Source organism: Elephantulus edwardii, unplaced genomic scaffold (assembly GCF_000299155.1).
Source record: "Elephantulus edwardii isolate Elephantulus edwardi_28Jun2011 unplaced genomic scaffold, EleEdw1.0 scaffold00159, whole genome shotgun sequence".
In the NCBI taxonomy this organism is placed as follows: Eukaryota; Metazoa; Chordata; class Mammalia; order Macroscelidea; family Macroscelididae; genus Elephantulus; species Elephantulus edwardii.
Window position 1 is genome coordinate 3859351 of NW_006399909.1, and position 8768 is coordinate 3868118.

The 8768-nt window shown below is 38.9% G+C and overlaps 1 protein-coding gene across 1 annotated transcript in view; it reads left to right on the plus strand.

Moving 5' to 3' along the window:
- The window catches only part of CDH12 (cadherin 12, type 2 (N-cadherin 2)), an 851782-nt gene that overhangs the window by 494582 nt on the left and 348432 nt on the right, over window positions 1-8768 (plus strand). The gene's annotated exons all lie outside the window — the stretch shown is intronic.

Genomic DNA, 8768 nt, shown 5'->3' on the forward strand with positions numbered 1-8768 from the left:
AACAACAACAACATATATAGAATATATACAGATTTATATAGAGAGAGACCATATACAGATTTTCACACACACACACACACACACACACACACACACATACATTTTCCAGAAATTCATTCCAAGCACTTGAGAATTATTACTCTTTACCAAACTGATTGGTTAAAAATGAATTTTCTTGTTTCACTGGCATTTATTAGTATTAATGGTAGAGTGAGCATCTGATTACTCTGTAGTTTCTAGGCACTGTGCCCAGCTACACGTTTCTGTCAAGGTAATCCGGAATAGTTTTCAGTCCATTTGTGATTATTTCCCAGTTTAAAAGTGTGACATGGACCTTAAGTATATATATAGTGCCCTACTTCGCTGGCCAAAGTTAGAACCAGTTGAGAGATAGAAAAGAATTGGTCACATAGACTACGAAGTAAAATGTGTATTACTTACAATTATTGCTGAGGACTCTCTGGCCAAATTCTTTAAGATAGATAATATTTATTTTCTAAATTAAGCAAAGGATATATACTTAAGCTATGAAAGATTCTATCATTGCCGCTAGTCCTCTAAAGCAAACCTACACTTTGAGAGCAGGAAGGGAAGTGCCAAAGGGCATGCTCTATTGTTGTTTTCCCTCAATTCTAATAAATGTAAGTCTCTTTGCAGGTACTTTTTGTATTTGTATATTATAGTGTATGAATTGCCTGTGTTTTATCTTGTTTATTAACAACCCTCATTATGTTGATGACACAAGCTTACTTGCAGAAAATGAAGATTATTTGAAGTACATTCTGTAGGAGATTGAATACTTTACTCTTCCATATGGATTATATATCAATACCACTGGACCAACAGACAGCATTATGATAGATGGAGGGGAGAAAAAGATGTTCTCAATGTTTGGTTTTACTTGTATCCACAATTAACACCCAGGTAGCAGTTGTCTTACAATTGAAGGACACGTTGAATTAGGAAACTCTGTTGTCAAAAACTTCTCCAAATTGCTAAAGAGCAAGCATTTCAGCTTAAAGACTAAGGGACACCTGCTTCAAGCGATGGTATGTTTTAATATCTTACCATGCATCTGAAAGTTGGAAAATGAATGATGACAGAAGAATTGATATCTTTGAATGATAGTGTTGGAAATGAGTGCTGAATAACCCAGGGACTGCCTAAAGAACAAACAGGTCTATTGTGGAGGAAGTGCAGACAGACAGGATGCTCCTTTGAGGCACAGATGGTACGACTTTGTTTCACGTATTTTGGTGTGCTGTCAGGAAGGAAAAGTCATTGGAAAAAGATATCCCATCTGGAAAGGGGGAGAGTCAGAGAGAGAGTGGAAAAATCTGCAACAATAGTGACTATAATAATGGTCTCCAGAATATTAGATATCTAGAGGATAGCACAGGATAAAGTGAGCTTCAGATGTATTGTTCATAGGATTATTTTTAGTTGTAGGTGTTTTGATGGCACTAAAAACGAAAACGACATCACTTAACTAAAAGACCAACCAGTATACTCAGACAAAAAAAAAAGAAAAGTAAAGAAAAGAAAAGTAGAACTTTAGGTAGAGAGTAAAAGATTTCTATTACAAGAGTATGGAATTTGTCTCTCAATATGGCTTTTCAAGCATTATTTGAATGTGGATCACTGACCATGTGAGTGGCTGGGATAATGGGAATGTGGTATGCTGGCTTATCCACAAAATGATTGCCTATGTACCATTCCACAGAGGATTATCCAGTCTCAATAATCTCTAAGTGTTTAGCCAATAAATTGAACAGCTCTAGCTATAGGGATAGGATCTTCCCCAACAGTTGAAAGAGACCATCCCCCAAGCCAGTGAAAAAGAAGCAAGAAAATACAGGGCATGCTTGGAGACAGCAGCAGTAGCCACAGTCAAACTGGAGATATGACGTGAGATGAGATGAGATGAAATAAGATGAGATGAAACATTGGAATGGTGGTGGAAGCCAATATTGGCAGGGCTGAGAACGTTGTGGTAGGGAATGAGCCAATATTGGTGGGACAGCGAATTTAGAATTGTTAGAGCTTCGAGGCCCCAGACTAAGGCATCTATGTACAGTTTGAGAGCTGTCTTTACTTTATCCTGTTATTAATTTGGATTATAACCTTTTGAGTTCCCCAATATAGTTTTGTGTGACCTGTAAGCCACATCAGATTCTGAACCCAGCAAAGCAAATTGGTGTGGAGATAAGTAGAAAGAGGTACTGAAGCATGGGAGACACATCTGACCTCACTGGAATTGGTTTTATGTTATTGATGGTGTGAAAAAGGACAGTTCCCGTTTTTAAAGTTGCTAAAGGTCATAGATGGCCATACCCAAATGGTCCTTACCCTTTATCAAAAAGTTAAAACAAGCAAGTATTGGGAATACAAACATTCTTATGGTGTGTAAAGGGAAAACAAACAAAAGCAAAACAGAAAATGAGAACCAGGAATAAGATTGTTCAAAAATATTCTGTAAATTCTGACTGTGGTTTAGGACTTCAACTTCACCCTCACACTATAATCACTTAAATTAGAAATTCTATAATAGGACAACCTGCCTCTCTCACTTTTGGCCTTAGGACGTCTTGTTCTGAATACTTAAGTTATGTTTTATATTACTTAAGAGGATCAGACTTAAAATTCTATTTGTCCATATGTAAACAGTTGTTGTTGTTGTTGTTATGTGCCATCAAGTCGCTTGAGACTCATAGTAACACTATGCACAACAGCCCTAAACTCTGCTCTGTCTTGTGCCAATCGCACTGTCTCTGACACTCCCATCCGAATAACCCCAGTCACCGAAACAATCCACCTCAAAGAGGGTCTTCCCCTCCTGCGCTGTCCCTCCCACCCTCTCCAGCATAATGTCCTTCTCCAAGGACCGATCTCTTCTTACAACATGTCCAAAGTATATTAGACGGAGCCTCAGAATCCTTGCCTCCTTATAGCCACCAGGTTTAACCCTTTCCAGGATGAACGTTTGTTTTCCTAGCAGTCTATGGTACTCTCAATATTCTTCTCTAGCACTACAGCTCAAAGGCATCAATTCTCCTTCTATCCTCCTTGGTAATTGTCCAACTCTCTGATGCATAACAAGTGATTGTGAGGACCATGGCCTGTATCAGATGCACCTTTGTCGCTAGCGAGACACCATTGCTCTTCAGTACTTTGGAGAGGTCCCTAACAGCAGACTTCCCCATCACAATGTGTCTTTTAATTTCCTGGCTGCTGGTGCCAAGAGTGTTGATTGTGGAGCCAAGCAGACTAAAGCTGTGAACAATCTCAATCTCATCACCATCCATCCTGATGCTGCCAATTGGTCCAGTGGTGAGAATCTTTGTCTTCTTGACATTGAGCCTCAATGCATATTGGAGGCTACAGTTCTTGACCCTCTGCAGCAGGTGCTTTCAGCAAGCAGGATTGTGTCATCTGCATAATGCAGGTTGTTGGTAGATCCTCCGCCAAACTTGACCCCACATTTCTCCTCATAGAGCCCAGTCTCCTGGATGATCTATTCTGCATACAGTTTGAAAAGGTATCGAGATAGGATGCATCCCTGGCGTACGCCCTTCCCAATTTTGAACCATGCAGTGTTCCCGTGCTCTGTTCTGACGACTGCCTCCTGGCCATGTATAGGTTTCGCATTAGCACGATTAAATGTTCTGGGATTCCCATTCTTCTCAGAGTCAGCCACAGTTTGTTACGATCCACATAGTCAAACGCCTTTGCATAATCAATGTAACACAGATAGACATTCTTCTGGTATTCCCTGTTTTCAGCTAAGATACATTTAACATCAGCTACAATATCCCTAGTACCACTACCCCTTCAAAACCCAGCCTGGACTTCTGGCAATTCTCTGCTGATGTGTTGTTCCAGTCGTTTTTGGATAGTCTTCGGTAGAATCTTGCTTGCATGTGAAATCAATGATATTGTTCTGTAATTTCCACACTCAGTTGGGTCACCCTTCTTTGGAATGGGAACAAATATAGATCTCTTCCAGTCAGTTGGCCAAATGATTGTTCTCCAAATTTCTTGGCACAACTTAGTGAGCACATCCAGGACAGCATCTGTTAGCTGAAATACTTCAATACTGGGATGATCGAAGGAGAATCTGTGGTTATGGAGAAGAGTACTGAGTATACCATGGACAGCTAGGAGAACTATGTCCTAGGGATGTGTGAGACAAGGCTGCTCCTTGGAGGCAAGGATTCTCAAGCTTTGTCTGACATTCTTTGGGCATGTTACAAGGAGGAACCAGTCCTTGGAGAAGGATATCATGCTTGAAAGGGTAGAGAGACAGCACAAGAGAGAAAGACCCTCAATGAGATGGATTTACTCAGTGACTAGAATAATGTTGGTAGGTGTGTCACAGACAATGAGGTTGGCTCCAGATGGAGCAGGGATCAGAGCTGTTGTATAAGGTCGCTATGAGTCACAAGTGACTTGATGGTACATAACAACAACTTCATATAACACTGCATATAACAACATAACAGAAGTTGTCACATGGAAAATGCTACATTTTCATTGTGATGATGCCTGACTCTCAACCTCACTAAATAGAAGAAAAAGAGTTTGATTGTCTTTAGGACGACAGGAAAATAGAGATCCATGTTTGTTCCAAAGAAGAATAAATGAAATTAGCCTCAAAGGGAATGAAATGAGGACTTCTGGTAGTATAGCTTTTAATATGTCAGGCTGAAAATATTGGTAGTTTCAATCCACCAACTGATCCCAGGAAGAAAGATTAGCAGTCCCTTTCTGTAAAGAATTATACCCTGAGAAAACTAATGGAGTGGTCATTATTATTTAGAATTGACTTGATGACAGTTAACTTGACTAAAATAGACAATAATGTGGTTTGCTCTGGGCGTAAAGCAGTATTCACTGCATTTTCTTGATTTACTTTTCTTCCTATATTTTCTATTCTGCCCAATAACATGTCACTTAAAAACAACACAAAGCAAACAACCTATAAAGAATCAAAGCAAATCCATAGAAAAGACCAGGGTCTCCATTATCTTTCACCTGAACGATTGTTACCGAGCCAAAAATTCACTGCCTCGCTTTCAACTCATACCAACAGTCCATCAGGTTTTCTAGGATGTATATGTCAGTGAGAGAAGACTGACTCTGTATTCATTTAAACTATTTTATTTATTTTTATACTAGAAGCCTAACTATTAGCTTGCTACGCCACCAGGGCTCCTTTGCCTCCCAGTACTCATTTCCGACCTGATGAGTCAGAACTGATTCATAAGGGGCTGACTGTCCAAGTTTCAAAGGCTGTGAAGCATGAAGGAGGAGATTGCTCTTCTTCTCCCTCAGCTCAACTGGTGGATCAGCCTTCAAGAGAGGAGTAGCCTTCGAGTTAGCCGAACAATAATAAACCCTTACTTTCCTCTTTAAATGAGCTCTCACCCACTTCATGCCAATTTTGCACTGTCTAAAAAACAATAGAACAGACAATCTTTAAAACAATCTCCTTTTTGTAGAGATCAACCTCCTTATGTAAAGACTTTGGTGACCTGACCCTCACTACATCACTGACAATATTGACCTCTTAAGAATCTATATCATCATTCTTCAAAGTCTAAAAACATCCTAGACTGGTTTAATTGCAAAGGCGATATGATTTTAATTGCATTTCTTCAGTGATTGTCAATCCATTTTTTAGTGGCTCTTTCTATTCTGGTTCAATGGCACCAATAGCAGCAAAAGTTAGTAATAGACGTAAAATCAACATAGTATAAATACAATGATTCTAACACTGAACAAGTAAAATACATATTTTTCCCTAAACTCAGTGTCCACATATATGGTGTTAATTGTTTGTGACAACACTGATTTTATTGTATAATGGACACGACATATTTCACATACAAACTAGTTTAACCGATAAATGAAATTTGTACTCATTAGTTTAAACAAAGAGAAAATGGCATTAATTTTCTCCTAAAAGCAAATTTTGGTGGGTAAACTCAGAGCAAGTTTGGGAAAAGGGATTTAGTGTTGAGTAAAATGCAGTTTATTTTATAAATTGGTGTTTCCACACAAAAGCACTTTTCCCCAGAGACAGACAATCTGAACAGTCATGTAGCAGTGTTGTCAATGTGAGCTTATACAAGAGTCTTGTTCAGATAGTTTTTTTCCCTCTCTTGTTTTCATTTACTATCCTAAATGTTGGCCACTCTCAAGCACACTTATTATGCATTGCAGAAACAAGTGGCATTTTGCTTCTTTCAGGACTAACGTTGTTCAAGCACAGTGATTAGAGAATCTTTCTTTTGTTCATTGATCCATTAGTTCATGCAATCTTAACTCCCAGCCCTTAGGAGCTGAACTGCTACTGATGTGAAGTTTATTCTCAAATTGCTGCTGTAAAAGCCTATTCTAGGTAGTTTCTAATTAGACACCCCCAGATGGTATGAATCAAGCAGCTGTATTCCCAGCTGGGAACACGTATGAAGGAAATGCTGGCTTGCTCTTTTTCCCTCCCTTTTTCTTTTCAGTTTGTTTTCTGCTTCCCTCACTCACTTTTGATATTCACACAAATCACAACCTTTTGAGTACAGTAAGTTATTAGATCATATGTTCTGTAATACTAATACTATATCGGATTGTAGCAACAGAGGTGTGAGGCCAATGGGCGTGAAGGCCATTTAACAACCCAATTAAAAGCTATAGAAAATCTCTCCGTAGGATACATTTAACATAAAGAATACCTTACAGATTTGATGCTCAAGATTATCTGGTGCAAAATCCAATTTCCCCTTTATAACCACAGTCATCCCAACTCTTTTAAAATTTCTTATTAGTCATTGATATGGGATGTGATTCAATGATCCTACTTTAGGTTTGCTGCTGTTGTTATGTGTCAACGGACCATTGTATATTCAGAGGCAGTCCATCACAGAGGAAGAGACTGCCCCTCTTTCTACCATGAAATCAAACCAGAAATCTAGTTTGCTAATCTAAAGCGCTACTGAGGCATCCTTTCACAGAAAAAAAAAATTATATATATATACACACACACATATCTATATACGTATCTATATACTATATACACACATATCTATACATATACATATACATATACATATACATATACATATACATATACATATACATATATATATATATATATACATATACACTTGATGAACCTGAGGAGGACCTGAAGTGCTTGCTTCAAAGGGTTAAGGACTGCAGCCTTCTGTATGGATTAAGGCTCAATCAAGAAGACAAAGATTCTCACCACTGGACCAATTGACAGCATTGGGATGGATGGTGAAGAGATTGAGATTGTTCACAGCTTTAATCGGCTTGGCTTCACAATCAACACTCTTGGCACCAGCAGCCAGGAAATTAAAAGACGTATTGCCATGGGAAAGTCTGCTGTTAGGGACCTCTCTAAAGTACTCAAGAGCAATGGTGTCTCACTAGAGACTAAGGTGCATCTGATACAGGCCATGGTCTTTGCAATCACTTGTTATGCATCAGAGAGTTGGACAATGACTAGGGATGATAGGAGGAGAATTGATGCATTTGAGCTGTGGTGTGGAGAAGAGTATTGAGAGTACCATGGGCTGCCAAGGAAACAAACAGATTCATCCAGGAGAGGGTTAAACTGGGTGGCTCCTTGGAGGCAAGGATTCTGAGGCTTTGGCTGACATACTTTGGACATGTTGTAAGGAGAGACCAATCCTTGGAGAGGGACATCATGCTTGGGAGGGTGGAGGACAGGAGCAGGATGGGCAGGTCCTCTAGGAGATGGATTGATTCTGTGACTGGGGCAATCAGGATGAGTGTGTCAGAGACAATGAGATTGGCACAGCACAGAACAGAGTTTAGGGCTGTTGTACATAGGGTCGTTATGAATCTTAAGCGACTTGACAGCACATAACAACAACTATATATATATATGTAAAATTAACATCTGAAAACATTATCATTGATAATACTGTGTGTTCCCCTCATTTTAAAAAGTTGTTGATTCATAAACTATTTGTTTATATGTGATAACTATGATTTATCATTTATCTACAATGAAGATCCTGACACTTGGGGTATTTTCATAACATTGTAGTGCTGAAAATCAGGAATCTAGTGGCCCTAAGTATTAGACCCTATCTATCTGACTTCAAAATGCATGTTAACTAATAGCAATGACTTCTACTGAGTGTTTTCAATGTGTTCAGAGTGTAATAAATAGTTGTTGTTGTTGTGTACTGTAGAGCTGGAATCAAGCCATAGCTGACCCTCTCGCAGGTTTTTAGAGACAGTTAAACACACAAAATGAAACTGCTCTTCCTTCTCCCATGGAGCAGCTTGGGGCCTCAAACCACATGCCTTTGGGTTTGCAGTGCAGCTTCTTCACACTAGGCCACCAGAGCTCAATAATAGTAGTGAATAGATTATGGTCAAGATTGACCTATTACTTAAAAATAATAGTAGTCCAGGACATATATTTATAGGACAGAATGATAGAAATACATCAGCAAACCAGAATTCTTCTGGCCTAGTCAGGATATAAATAAAAAAAAATCAATCTCCTCAAATATGAATCAACTTGTAACTGACCCTCCTGAAGATTTTCAGAGTAAAGACTATGTGATTACATCTAGTATAAAAGATATTGACATAAACTTAGGAAACTGAGACTAAAAAAATACCACAACTTAGAAAAAGTCCTCATTTAGTAAGAGAAGACCTTCACCCTGAAACCCACAGCGTCCCTTTTCAGCAGGAAGTAGCTAAGA